This window comes from Akebia trifoliata, chromosome 15 (assembly GCF_017979445.1).
Source record: "Akebia trifoliata isolate Shusen 1 chromosome 15, ASM1797944v1, whole genome shotgun sequence".
NCBI lineage: Eukaryota > Viridiplantae > Streptophyta > Magnoliopsida > Ranunculales > Lardizabalaceae > Akebia > Akebia trifoliata.
In genome coordinates this window covers 15404340-15420181 of record NC_141389.1, presented here as the reverse complement: position 1 = coordinate 15420181, position 15842 = coordinate 15404340, and positions in this window count along the sequence as shown.

The following is a 15842-nucleotide window of genomic DNA, read 5'->3' as shown; positions in this document are numbered from 1 at the left end:
GCCCATTCCAAAACTTCTAACCCATGTAGGACAAAAATGGTTGGCTAAAATCTTGGCCAAAATGTTTGGTGCTGAACAAGACATATATATATATATAGGGAAATATTCAACACCCTAAGCTTTACCGTACACTTTAACAAACGTGTTTTGTCCTACATGGGTTAGAAGTTTTGAAATGGGCTGATTTTTAGTGAGGATGATCTCTATGATTAGAAGATCATCCTCACCAAAAATCAGTCTATTCCGAAATTTTTAGCCCTATGTTTACAAGTTGAAAAATCGTGGACCGTCTATTTTTTGTAAACCATTTTTGATGGGGTTTGAAGTTTTGGAATAGGCTGATTTTTGGTGAGGATGATCTCCTCACCATAGAGATCATCCTCACCAAAAAGCAGCCTATTCCAAAACTTCTAACTCATGTAGGACAAAACACGTTTGTTAAAGTGTTGGGTAAAGCTTAGGGTGGCGAACGGGACCCATATATATATATATGGGGACGGTTCGAGGGGCGTGTTAGAAAACATATGAGAAGCCTATATTTCTCGTGCGTTAGATATTGAAAAAACAACGGTTGAGACGCGTTCTCAAGTTCAATCCAAATTAAAATTTAAGTTTTAGAATTTTAGAGAGAACTCCCTCGTTTTATTTTTTAAAAAAACAACTCACTATTTCAATTAACATCATCTCTCTCTCTCTCTCTTGACAGAGAACCCAACCCTTCGTCTCGATAGAACGACTGAAAACCATCTCTTTTCTCTCTCGATCGACTGAACTCTCTCTCTCTCTCTTTCGAGTCTCGACAGAAAACCCAACCAATTCGTCTTGACAGAAACCCAAAGAGGGGCTGTGTGGGATAGCCATAGAAAAGACAAATTGTTTATAAATTTTCACAAAGTAAATCATAAGGATGAACTGTGACATCTCTACTAAAAAGGGGCTGTGTGGGATAGCTATGGAGGCATTTTTTTTTCATCAAGTGCTCTCCCAAAGGATCATCTTCCTCTTAAGGACAAACTCTAAACATTCAATGCATTTCTCATAAATTTGTAACAGATTTGATGCTTTTAGTTCATAGTACATCACGTATTTGATTTGTTATACTGGAAATAAAGATTTAAAAAGTAGTTCAACTATGTTAAAATTCAGTGAATGAATGGTGTAGACACTCCAATTTGAACGAGCCCTTACTCGAAAGGGCCCAAAAATACAGATTTTTCAATAAAAATTGCCAACGGGCCTCACAAGCCCAAATCAATCGAAATATGGTATTTTGATCGAATCAAGGCCCTTAAGACCCCCTAAGGGTCTAGGGAGCCCACCAAAAGGACTCGGCATACTCCCATCTACCCCGCTCCACTCAAAACATCGATTTTTCGACAAAATTGGCCAACGGGCTTCAAAAGCCTAAATTGCTAAAAAGTGATGTCTTAATCAAACCGAGGCCCCTAAGACCTTTCAATGGTCCAAAGAACCCACCAAGAGGACTCAGCCAATCCTCCGCTTTCCAAATATTCACCGCTCCGCTTCCAAAATCAAAAACGCCAAATTTTCGATAAAGTTCACCAACGGACCTAAAAAGCCCGATTTGCCAATGTGGCATTTTGATTAATTCAATAATTTCAAAAATCTCAAAAAAAAAATTAATAAATTAAAAAATGTGAGACTTGGGATGCCTACCCCTTCTCTACTACCATCGCTCCGCCTCCGAATTCGTAAATACCCTAAGTCCAATACACTAAAAGCTCAGAAACCACTATCCATACCCAATTCATTATCCAACCCACATCCCTAACCCACCAACCACTACCCACATCAACCAATCACTATATTGATAATCAAATATGACACATGTCATCACCCCATTTCACCTCCCTCATCCAACTACCTACCCCATTAATTTTATTTAAACCTCATCTACCCACACATCAACCCATCACTTTTTCTCTCAAATCAAGCACATCTAACCACACCCTAACCTATACCTCCCCTAATCTACCCTCATCATTCCCTACAAAACCCACATCTACAACCTAAACCTACACCATCATCTCAAGTCAAACACTCAACCTCTCCTATCAACCTATCTCAACCCTTCATTTCCACTCACTTTGACACATGGCATCATCTCCCTCACCCTCCCAAAATATCATCAACTATCTCTTTAAATCCTTCATTCTCTTAAACCAAATACCATTTAATCACAACCACCATCTTAAACTCACCTCACCAAACACTCCACCCAAATAGGTTGGGTAGGATCCAAACCATTTGGGTCAAAACTCACCCATTTAACCCCCATTCTCTAAATACCCTCCAATCTCCTCTAAATTACACCCATTTCTTTCTCAAACTTATAACCATTCTATCATTTTTCTTCATTTCACCCAATTTTATCCCTAAAAAAACTCCTCAACATCTATAAATACCATTATCATCTTCCTAAAAAAGCCCCAACTTTCCACTACAAAATTCTCCCCTCCCACTCTTACTAAAAAAAACACTACCAATTCTCTCCCCAAGTCTCACAAAAAAATTACTATACTCCACTCACCTCTCTCATCTCTTCTCTACTCCTTCACTTACACAAAAAAATAACATTTTCCTAAACTACTAAGGACCTTAGAAAACATCAAAGAAGAAGAAGAAAAGAAGATTGAAGATACAAAGTGGGTGCAACAAAATAACCCTCATTTTCTTCTACACCCTCTCCTCCTCCCTTTTCTATTATCCCCTCATCTCTTCTCAAGGCAAAGGTTTATAAGGATCATCCCCTTCAATGGGATGATCCTATAATCAACATTATCAACATGTGACACTTCATTTTTATTCTTGTATTTTCGATTAAAATGATCGAGTTGAGTTGAGGTTACCACTATTTAGTGGGGAGAAAAGGGTGTCTAACACCTTCCCTTTTCTCCAACCGAGCCGCTTACTCCGAATCTCAATGTTCGATTAGTTCCTATCCATCGAGAGTCACTAAACGCCAAAAATGTCACATTTTCTAAAAAAATGCACATCGGGTGACCATTCACACCCACTTATAAAAATGAATGGTGGCGACTCCTAACCTTAGTAGATGTGGTCATCGTAATGACGAAACCATGTGTCTACAGCTTGGCGACTCCACTGAGGAGTAAAGACTCTACCCTCGTGTCAACTCGGTCATTTTGAAAAAAAAGAAAGGTTTCAAAATTTCTTTAATTGCAAGTTAACATTACTTGTTGTATTTGTTGTATTTTTTAGGTAGGTTTCTTTTTATTTATTTACTCACTTGAAAAATAAAAAAATAAAAAAATAAACCCGATTTTTACTTTATTTATCCGATTATATGTTATTTTAAGCATGCATATCATCAAAAAAATGAAAAATAATTTTTTTTTTACCCAAGCCAAAAATCAGAGGCAATGTGCCTCAAAATGGGCATAAAAAAATTAAAAAAATTAAAAAAAGTCGTTTTTTCTTTTTTTTGGCCAAATGGACAGTCGAACTTAAACTGATTGTAACTTTCTCGTCCGATCTCTGATTAGCTATTAGTGCATATCGATTTGGGGTAGAACAAAATTTTCTACTAAATGTGACAAAGTCAGCAACATTTTGTCAAGTCAGAATCGATTTTTGAGCTCGTTTACGCTAGTATTTCTGTTTGACGTCTCATCACGATACAAAATAAGTAGGAAAAAAGAGCATTAAAAAAAAATTTAGCCCAAGCCAAAAACCAAAGGCAATGTACCTCAAAATGAGCACAAAAAAAATTAATTAAAAAGCAAAATTAATTAAAAAAAAAAATTTTACTTAGCTTGTTGCTTACATCAGTCTTGGAAACTTTCCTCTTGAATTTTTTTTTTTTAAGTTTTAAAGCTTCAAAAGATCAAACGGATCAGTTTTTTAAACTCAGGGCGTACCGCTCACCACTATTTGATTGATCAAAATGAAAATTCAAAGCCATCATCGATTGCACCATAAAAAATATAAAAATAAAAAGAGAAGTCATCTTGTTATTAGTTCATTCGTTAAAAAAAATTGAAAAAAAATGAAAAATAAAATCGATTGGTTGATGCGTAACCATGAATGTGCTATCCTTGCGAACTGATGGTCTCTATAGGTATATTTTAATGTGCTTACATGATTGTAATATGGATGTAATAGATTTAGTACTCTTTGAGCTATGTGGTATCCATGTAAAAATGACTTGATCTGGCCAACGGGCCCACTCATCTAGAAAATGTCCCAGGCACACCCTATCCTATTTGCACACACCACTAGCATGTTTATTTTACTACATTGCACGCTTGCATGTCCCTAATAGCCAACGTGGCACTAGTGCGTGACCCGGTCTCCTCGGAGATGGGTCGTCATTCATGAAAATCACAACTCCAATCACGTACCGTAAGGTATATAAAATTGGGGTATCAATACCGTTTGATCGGGTGATTCTGAAAGATATATTAATACACCCATGTTGGAGCGACTTGAGCCTTTGTTCTATTGTAAGCCGCACGGTCACATGTCCCGATTGCCAACGTAGTACTAGTACGTGATCGGTCCACTCATGGGATACGAAAATCATTTATGAAAGCTACAACTCTTGGCTCGTACCCGTAGGTATATAAAAGATAATCCAAGTACATCAATTGCACTTCTTGGTCAAAACCAGTGCCTAAGAAAGATCCTGCCCCGCTGCTGTACCCTACTGTACGAAGGGGATAGACTTCGTCTATTCTAGACGAGTGGTACTTAAGTAGGCCCCTTCTCAGCATCGTGCGCCACCTCTCAACTGTGGATCAAACTGGTTGTTTTTTACTTCAGAGAAGTGAATTGAAGTTTTAGATTATCACCTATACGGTATATCAAACCAAGTCACCACGTACCATTTGATTGAGTACGCTTGAGAGGTATATAGGTGTGATTGGGCAAGGGTGGCCAGATAAAAATGCATTGCACGTAGTAAGCTTAGAGTCTAGAAACCTTCCCTGTAAGTCACGACTCGAACTTATCGCGAGTGTTCCCGGGTTGTTGAATGAAACTTGATGATTGATGTATGTGAATGATGTGAATGATGAGATCAGAGTTTATGATTGTCCTCAATGATCAAAATTTTATTTTCAGAAATTAAAATGGGTGCACCGACCCAATAAAGAATCAATTTCTTGCAAAAATTCAATAATGACCCAGTCCATCTCGATCCAATAATCATGATAGGTCGGGCCATTTAAATCAAAATGGAAATTAAATTTTCAAAAAAGAAAAGTGATTTACAAAAGAAAATTATTTTTTAGAAAGTAGGTTTTCCAAAAGGAGTATTCTCTAGGAAAAAAAAATATTTTCGAAAAAGAAAAGTGTTTTCAAGAAAGTGTTTTCCATAAAAACAAAATTCTTTCAAAAGAAAAGTAATTTTACATGGACCTTGGAAATGTACTAAACTATTCTTTTGTGTCAACTCAGGATGCTAGCTGCAGGCAATAATCCAATCGACCAGTTGGTCAAAACAACCATCACGGGGATGCACACCGTAGAGAAATTCAACTTTGCAAAATTCATGTTGAGATACGCCTTGTACTTTCACGAGTTTGAGATAGATTGGAATCTTTTGCGCGCTATGGCTAAGCGTTGGAACCCTTATCTTCACATCTTCCACATTGGGCATATGCACTTGTGTCCTACTCATGAAGACTATTGTGGCATCATGGGGATATCTACTTTAAGTCCTCTAGTTAGGCCTTCATTAAAGACAGGATATTCTGGTGACCTCGCCACAGGCCTAAACATTTCAAAGGAAGAAGCCAAGGTCTTAGTCCGTAACGGGAGATTGGATTTAATACCCTTATTGAGTCCATACTACTCTCGTAGTCATCCCATAAATGTAAAACCAGAAGCTTGGAGAGCCACTAGAGATTATCGATTGTGTTTAGGAATCTTAGCCCAATACATATTGACCTCCAAAAGTGAGAGTCAAACTGTTCCTGAGTCTTTCATAGACATAGCTTCTCAACTCTCTAGAAAAGCCAACCTTGTACCTCTCATTCTAGCTGAAACCTTCTCAGGTTTAGATGCCATAAAAAATTATGAGGAAAGGGATTTGAAAGGAAGCCCTCACCTACTTTATATGTGGTTTTGCGATCGTCTTAAAATTGTTGACATTCCTTCAACCCTCGAGTATAGGCCAGAGTACTTTTTCATGATAAACATGCTAGTGCGTCACAATTCAATTAAGACTTGGAGTAAATGGTTGGATTCTCGCCTTGCTTGTCATATTGGTTTGAGATGCCCTTGGTGGATGACAGACTACCATGTTTTAAGTACTAAAGGATCCTATTTTGTCCGTTTGATTAGACTAGAGGAGACATCTTTTTACCAACCTGCCTTGATCCTAGAACAGTACGAAGTACCTATAGAGTTTTCGCTACCTTAACATAAACAATTCTTTTCTCCCGAACCATTAACTGAAAAGTTAGTGCATCTCATTGAGAAGGCTTGGAACAAGCGCACCTTAGGATATCGAGAGAGACCAGCAGAGTTCAAAGAGCTAGTTGTTAGAACCAAGAGAAGCAAACCTAATTGTCCTAGCAATCCTGATGACGATCAAAACCAATCCAAGCGTCTATTTAAAAAAGTCTAAGTCAGAGTTATTGAAAGTTGTTATTCAATGAAAATCCTATTTGTCAAACAATTTTCAATAGTTCAATGAAAATTGTTTGATGGGTTGGTGTACAAAATTCAAAATGAAATTTTTTTTTCAAAATCCTTCTTACCAACTCCATGTCGATGCCAACCCCGTACTGAGGAAATTTCTTTGTCAAAATGTTTTACCGACTCAATGTCGATGCCAGCTCCGTGCTGATGAAATCTTTTTAATTTTATCGACTCCGTGTCGATACCAGCTCCGTGCTGATGAAATCTTTTTAAGTTTACCGACTCACTGTCGATGCCAGCTCCGGCTGATGTAATTCTTTTTAAAAATCCTTTTTACCGGCTCCGTGTCGATGCTAGCTCCGTGCTGATGAAATCTTTTTAATTTTATCGACTCCGTGTCAATGCCAGCTCCGTGCTGATGTAATCATTTTTAAATTTTACCGACTCTGTGTCGATGCCAGCCTCGTGCTGATGAAATTATTTTTAAAGTTTACCGACTCCGTGTCGATGCCAGCTCCGTGCTGATGAAATTGTTTTTTTAATTTTTACCGACTCTGTGTCGATGCCAGCTCCAGGCTGATGTAATCATTTTTAATTTAACCGGCTCCATGCTGATGTAATCGTTTTTAAATTTTACCGACTCAATATCGATGCCAGCTCCATGCTGATGAAATCATTTTAATTTTATCGACTCCGTGTCAATGCCAGCTCCGTGCTGATGAAATCTTTTTAATTTTATCGACTCCGTGTCGATGTTAGCTCCAGCTGATGTAATTTTTTTTCAAAATCTTTTTTTATCGGCTCTGTGTCGATGCCAGCTCTGTGCTGATAAAATCTTTTTAATTTTACCGACTTCGTGTCGATACCAGCTCCGGCTGATGTAATTCTTTTTTTCAAAATGTTTTGCCAGTCCCGTGTTGATGCCAACTTCACATTAATATCGACTCCGAGCCGAATAACTCTTTTCTTTAAAACTCGACCCAATAAAATGTCATGCATTTTTCTTTTGTAAACAAGATAGTAATGCTTGGTCTTCTGTACCCAAAGCTGGCCAAACGAAATAAATATAAGCAACCAGAGGAACCTCCGTATTTTCTCAGATCTTCCACCGTCACCATGAGTTCCTCCAAACCGGCACAACCCACGATAGCCGAAACGACAGGCATCAATCCACAAATCGCAACATTATTGAAAATAATCGAGAGGTAAGAAAAAATAATAAGTGCTGTGTTAGCCAACACCAACGTCATACAAGCTCAAACAATACAGTAACATGCGTCTGGTTCAAATCAGGATTTACCCGAGCAACCTCCCCAAGGACCATAAACCACCATGCCTCCTACAATACTTGAATACCAGGGGCCCCGCCTCTATATTCCACATAATCGACCACTCCCTATGGTCATTCCTGATGACGAATGCGAGTATAGGGCCACAGAGGCCAAGAGTGCCACAGATGAAAAATTGGCTCAACAAATCGAGTCTCTACAGGAAGAAATGAGGAAGATAAAGGGCATCAACACTATGAGTGGAACTCGATTCAAGGACCTCTGTTTCTACCCCAATGCTCAATTACCGGCCAAGTTCAAATGTCCATAATTTGAAAAATACAATAGGGTAAGGTGTCCGCTGTCACATCTAAAGTTGTACTGTGGGTCTATGTGCCAATATGGCGAGGACGACAGGCTGTTGGTACAATTATTCTAAAGGAGTTTAACAGGGTCGGCCCTCAAGTGGTTCTCCTGATTGGACCATACACTCATCAAGAATTGGCAGGACCTAGTTGAGATGTTCTGGCACAACTATCAGTTCAATACGAATGTGGGACTGGATCGAAACGACATGGCTAAGATGGTGAGAAAACAGAGGGAAACAGTAAAAGAGTATGCCCAAATATGGCAGGAATCTGCTTCACAAGTTAGACCTGCAATGACTGAACAAGAGATGAACACCACGTTCATCTCAACACTAAGACATGCTTTTTATACTCATCTGGTTGGACACACCACAGGCACTTTCTCAAATTTAGTTCAAGTGGTAGACCGGGTTGAGGACGGGATACGAACTGATTTAATATTTGACTTCACAGCCCTAAGTGCAGCAGCAGGGACATCGGCACAGAAGAAGTTAGTGCCTTTTGTCAAAAAGAAAAAGGAAACTCAAATCAACAATGTACAACCCAGCCAACCTCTTTTCATTCAGGCACTAGTTCAGAAGCCGCAGGCACCCCAGGCCCCTTGGCCACCGGTACCTCGAGCTGCTTGGGCTCCAGCACCGCAGAATCCCTTCCAGACAGTTCCTCCACAAGCACAGCAGGCACCACTATATGGGTAGAACCAGCAGGCACGACCCAACAGAGTAAATAGAGTGTTTACCAGGTTACCCATGACACTATCTGAGTTACTGCCAATCTTGCTCAGGGATGAGTATCTTGCAAAACGTCTACCAAATCCTTAAGCTGCCAAAGGACCAGGGTACAACCCCAATTTGTTCTACGAATTTCATATGGGTGCCCCAGGGCACTCTACAGATCAATGTTGACAACTCAAACATCAAGTATAGAACTTGATCGATAAAAGGGCTCTCGTCCTAGACGGACCTGCCAACCCACCCCAACAACAGAATATCAATCAAAACCCCCTACCTACTCACAATGGAGAGGGGAGTGGGCACAGGGTAAATGTTGTATATGGAGAACTGGACTTCAATCCCTCAGATTTAATAGCACCTATCGGGTCTAAAATTAGGGTCCACCTAACTCAGGGATCAGAAGCACCAACAATCGACACAATCAACCATCATACAACCAGCTCACCCCAAAATTCACTACCACCACTCAGGTTGGCTGACCTTACCATCCATCGCACTCATCAAAATGCTACTATCCGACCGCCTTTAGTTATACCTTATGGATCACCAAACCACCAAAACTCGGTCCGACCTCCTCTTGTTATCCCCTACATACTACCAAATGCTCAAGGATCAACCCGACCCCCTCTCCACATACCATACACCGCATCTTCACGTCCACCACTCATCATCCCATACACTCTATCAATTACTCCTACTACCATTTCATCCAAATCATCGTCACGACCCCTCATTCTCAATGTAAAACCCAAGCCGCCTCCCATGACCATACACTCACCCAAATCATTCCCCTATAACTCTATCCAAGCAGTTCCCTGGAGTTACGAGACAACCATTACCACAACCTTCGGGGTTGAAACCATGAAGAAAGCAATGGTGGCCGACATTGAGCATATGACAAGGGCAGGACGATACAAAAAAAATATCAAAAAAGGGGGTAAGCATCAGGGAAGAGACTGAAGAAACAACAAAAGGCATGACGGATGAAGAGAAAAGAAAAGTAAAAAAGAAAGGACAAAATGAGCGAGAGTGAACAGAAAGAAGAGAAGGCGAAAGTAACGGATAAGGAAGCTGCAGACTTCATTAAACTCATTCTCAAGAGTGAGCATAATATAGTGGACAGATTGAATAAACAGCCAGCTCAAATCAGTATCCTCGGTCTGATGCAAAAGTCAGAAGAATACCAAGAAGCATTATTGAGAGTTTTGGGAAAATCGTATGTACCTGCAACTACCTCACCCGCGCAACTAGAACAAATGATTGGCCAGATAATGGCCCCCAATCCCATTATTTTCACTGAAGATGAATTTGTGCCTGGAGGAACCGATCACAATAGGTCCTTACACCTTTGAAGTGACATTTGAGGTCATGGAGATACCGACAATCTTCAATTTATTATTGGGCAGGCCATGGATCCATATAGCAGGGGATGTACCGTCTTTGTTGTACCAAAGAGTCAAATTCATTATGAGGCAGAGAATGATATCGGTACTGGCAGAAAATCTTATCCTAGCTAGGAGAGCTCCAGATGTGTCATTCATCGACATTGAGATGACGAAGGATAAGGCGATGTACCACCCTTATCAATTCGCTGCTGTCAATCATATTGAGAAGGGGAAAGAGAAGGTAAGGGCAAAGCTATCAAGAGCAAATCTGATGATTGGTCGAGTTATGAAAATGGCAAGTTATCGACCCAAGCAAGGGTTGGGACCAGGAGGAAAAGGGAGAGCTACACCAGTCGAAGCAAAAAAGCACAATCCTTACTTTGGTCTGGGGTTTAGGCCCATAAAAAAGGATATTGCAGAAATGAATGACAAGAAAAAAGAGCTTCGACTAGCGAAAAGGCAAAATCGTGAATCGAATGTTTGAAATTTAGGCAGAGTTCCACATATCAGCGTTAGCTTCCCAAAATCACATATCAGACCCGACAGCTTATCAGAACCACCACCAGCAAAAAAGTCAAAAACGGTAAATTTCGCACCAGTGCACATTCAAGAAGACTTAGTCGTTGAGTCCCAATCATCTTTCAGAGAAGGTATTGATGTCTTATTCAATGGGGATTCCGATGAAAGTCTCTCAGAGACCGCTCTAGAATCTACAAAAGTAGAAATCACCATGAGCCAAGAGAAAAAATCACCCTTCCCCACTGGCATCGACTGGGCATCAGTCATCATCCAACCAAGCTTGGGAGGGACTATGCCCCAACCTGACAACAACAATCAATCGAAGATCATGGTCATCTCCGAACCACCGACCAAATCACCCAACAAATCACTTTCGCATCTCATTCGCCCCCTCAGAGAAGGGGAAGTTTTGAACAACTGGGAGGAATTCCTATTAACCCTTGAGGCTGTTGAGGCCTAAAAAAAACGTCGTTAAACGAATCTAGTTTGCCCGAGGATCATAACGAGCCCTCGTCCTCGGGTAAAGACTGTTTTGAGGGCTCCCTATCTTTATTAATGAATTTGCATGATTGTTCTTCTTATTTCAGGTATTCGAAAAGTAACAAAAAAATAAATATTCCTCAAAAAGTAAAAAAAATCAAAAATTTCTCAAATAAAAAAAATCAAAAAGTTTTCAAAATTACAAAAATATATATATATTTTCTAAAAGCCAAAAAAAGAGTTTTCAAGGGATCTGTCTCAATCAAATGAGTATCTAGATAAAATAGAATTTGAAAGGGACGAATATGCTTTCGATCTTGAACTCGACTTTGACCTCATGGGGATCGAAGAAGAGTCTGAGGACGAAATGGAGTATCCGCCTAAAGAAATCAAAGACTTGGTAGAACGTCATGAGAAAGGTGTTCAGCCAAACATTGAGGATACATATTCAATCAATCTTGGTATCGAAGAGGACTTACGAATTGTCAAGATCGGAGCCTTATAAACGTCGCAACAGAAAGAAGAAATGGTCGAATTCTTACGAGACTATCAGGACGTTTTCGCATGATCGTACAGGGATATGCCGGGATTGGACACAGATCTTATTGTGCACAAGCTACCAATTGCCTTCGGAAGTAAGCCGATCAAGCAGAAATTGAAAAGATTAAAGCCAGAATGGACCCTTAAAGTCAAGAACGAAGTCATGAAGCAGTTCGAAGCAGGATTCCTCGCAGTTTCTACATACTCATAGTGGTTGGCTAATGTCGTCCTAGTACCCAAGAATGATGGGAAGGTACGCATGTGTGTTGACTATCGGGACCTGAACAAGACCAGTCCTAAAGATGATTTTCCACTTCCACACATTGACACTCTAATTGATAGTACAGCAGGGCATGGCATGTTCTCGTTCATGGACGACTTTTCAGGCTATAACCAGATAAAAATAACGGAAGAAGACCAGGAAAATACTGCATTTATCACACCATGGGGTACTTTCCACTACAAAGTCATGCCATTCGGGCTGAAGAACGCAGGGGCGACTTACCAACAGGCAATGACCGTACTATTCCATGATATGATCCACAAGGAATAGAGGTCTACGTAGACGACATGATTGCTAAATCCGACATTGAAAAAGATCATCTGATAAATCTAAAGAAATTGTTCGACATGCTGAGGAAATACAGTTTAAGGCTAAATCCTGCAAAATGTGTATTCGGGGCAACATCGGGTAAACTACTGGGTTTCATCATCAACAGAAGAGGCATCGAGATAGATCTGGCCAAAACCAAGTATATCATCGAGATGAAAGCACCCGTTTCAGAGAGAGATGTTTGGGCATTCTTGGGGAGAATACAGTATATTAGCCGTTTCATTGCTCAGCTTACGCCTATCTATGAGCCAGTCTTCAAGCTACTCAGGAAAGACACACCGAAAAAGTGAAACGAAGACTGTCAGGAAGCATTCGATAAGATCAAGCAATATCTGCTCAATCCACCAGTCCTAGTCCCTCCTACTCTAGGGTGACCCCTACTTATATACATCTCGGTGCAAGAAACGTCAATGGAGTGTGTGTTTGGGCAACACGATGAATCGGGACGGAAGGAACATGCCATTTACTATCTCAGCAAGAAATTTACCGAGTATGAAGCAAAATATTCGACACTTGAGAAGACTTGCTGTGCATTAGTCTGGGCATCTCAACGACTACGTCACTATTTGCTTAGTTACTCAACTATGCTTATTGCCAGAATGGACCCCCTGAAGTACCTTTTCGAGAAACCAGCATTAACAGGTCGTACGGCGAAGTGGCAATTATTATTATCTGAGTTTGACATCACCTATGTCACTCAGAAGGCCATCAAAGGGCAAGCCATCGTCGATCACCTTGCCGAACACCCATTGCCTGATTATGAGCCATTAAAAACAAACTTCCCCGATGAAGCCATACTGATCACTGAGGTTGAAGACGATAATGAGGAGCCAGGCTGAAAAATGTATTTCAACGGAGCAGCCAATAAGAAAGGAAACAGAATAAGGGCAGTTCTGATCAAATCAGATGGATCCCACGTGCCAATCGCAATCAGACTTGTAGACACGGGGTTTCGCCATTACGAAGACCACATCTACAATGGTTTGGAGTCGCCACCGTTCATGTTGTAAGTGGGTGTGAATGGTCACCCGATGTACATTTTGAAAAACTACCATTTTGGGCTCGTGGTGACTCTCGATGGATAAAGATAAATCAACCCTTGAGATTCGGGTAAACGGCTCGGTTGGAGAAAAGGGAAGGTGTTAGGCACCCTTTTCTCCCCACTAAATAGTGGTAACCTCAACTCAACTCGATCATTTTTTATTTAAAAAGATGTGAAAGACAACGTGCCACATGGTTGCATTTGTACCTTAGATAGGGGTTCATTTTCGGCTTGATCATAGGGTCATTCCATTGATGGAAATGACCCTTATGGACCTTTAGCCCTTGGGTCCATTCATCCTAAAAAATAAAATGAAAGGAAGAGAGTGATAGAAGAGGGAGGAGGAGAGGGTGTAAAAGAGAGGGGGGGATTGCCTTGAACCCACCTTGTATCTTCTTTCTTCTTTTCTTCTTCTTGAGTCCTTAGTATTTTATGAAAATACAATTCTTGTATGGTTGAAAGAGTAGAGAAGAGATGATGAGAGAGATGAGTGGAGTATAATAATTTTTTTTTGTATATGAGACTTGAGGAGGATTAGTGAGAGAGAATTGGTGATGGTTGTTAGTAGTGAGAGTTGGAGAGAATTTTGTAGTGAAAGTTGGGAGCCATTTTTGAGAAAAGGAGGAGGGTATTTATAGATGTTGAGGAGTTATTTTAGGGATATAATGGGGTGAAGTGAAGAAAAATGATAGAATGGTTATGAGTTTGAGAGAGAAGCGGGTGTAATTTAGAGGAGATTGGAGGGTATTTAGGGAAGGGGGGTTAAATGGGTGAGTTTTGACCCAAATGGTTTGGATCCTACCCAACCCATTTGGGTGCAGTGTTTGGTGAGGTGAGTTTAAGATGGTGGTTGTGATTAAATGGTATTTGATTTAAGAAAATTGATGATTTAAAGAGGTAGTTGATGATATTTTGGGAGGGTGAGGGAGATGATGCCATGTGTCTAAGTGGGTGGAAATAAAGGGTTGAGATAAGTTGATGGGAGAGCTTGAGTGTTTGACTTGAGAGGATGGTGTAGGTTTAGGTTTAGGTTGTAGATGTAGGTTTTGTAGGGAATGATGAGGGTAGATTAGGAGAGGTATAGGTTAGGGGTGTGGGTAGATGTGTTTGATTTGAAAGAAAAGGTGATGGGTTGATGTGTGGGTAGATGGGATTTAAAGAAAATTAATAGGGTAGGTAATTGGGTGAGGGAGGTGAGATGGGGTGATGACATTTGTCACCTTTGATTATCAAGATCGTGATTAGTTGATGTGGGTAGTAGTTGATGGGTTAGGGTTGTGGGTTGGATATAAATTGGATATGGATTTGGGCTTAGGGGCTTTGGAGTGTTTTGGGCTTGGGTTATGAAATGGTTTTGGGTTTTAGAAATTTGTTGGGGGTTATTTTGAAATGAATTTTGAGGGTGTAGGTTGGTATTGGATTTTTAGGTGATGTGAGATTGAGTTTAGGTTAGGGGGGAGGTGAGAAAAGTGGATTTTGAAAAATTAAGGATTTATGGGCCTTAGGTGGATATAGATTTTTTTAGATTCGGAGATGGAGCGGTGGAGGGTATAGGAGGTGGTAGGCATCCCAAGTCTCGTTTTTTTAATTTTATTTATTTTTTGAGATTTTTTAAATCATTGGTTTGATCGAGATGCCACGTGTTGGCAAATCGGGCTTTTTAGGCCCGTTGGTGAACTTTATCGAAAATTTGATGTTTTTTTTATTTTGGAAGCGGAGCGGTGAATATTGGGAAAACGTAAGGTAGGCCGAGTCCTTTTGGTGGCCTCCTAAACCATTGAGAGGTCTTAGGGGCCTCAGTTTAATTAAAACATCACTTTTTAGTGATTTGGGCTTTTGAAGCCCGTTGGCCAATTTTGTCGAAAAATCGATGTTTTGAGTGGAGCGGGATAGATGGGAACATGCCAAATCTTTTTGGTAGACCTACTAACTCATTGAGAGGTGTTAGAGGCTTTGATTTGTCAAAAAATGTCATATTTTGATTGGTTTGGGCTTTTGAGGCTCGTTGGCAATTTTTGTTGAAAAATCTGTATTTTTGGGCCCTTTCGAGTATGGGCTCGTTCAAATTGGGGTGTCTACAAGACTAAAATTCCAATGTTCTAACAATGAGGCTGAATACGAAGCATGCATAGCAGGGTTGAAGGCAGCACTAGATCTCGAGGTAGATGAGATCGATGTTTTCGGAGATTCAAACTTAGTAGTCTATTAGACGACTGGAGAATGGAAGACCTGAGAGCAGAGACTGGTCCCTTACCACGAGTAT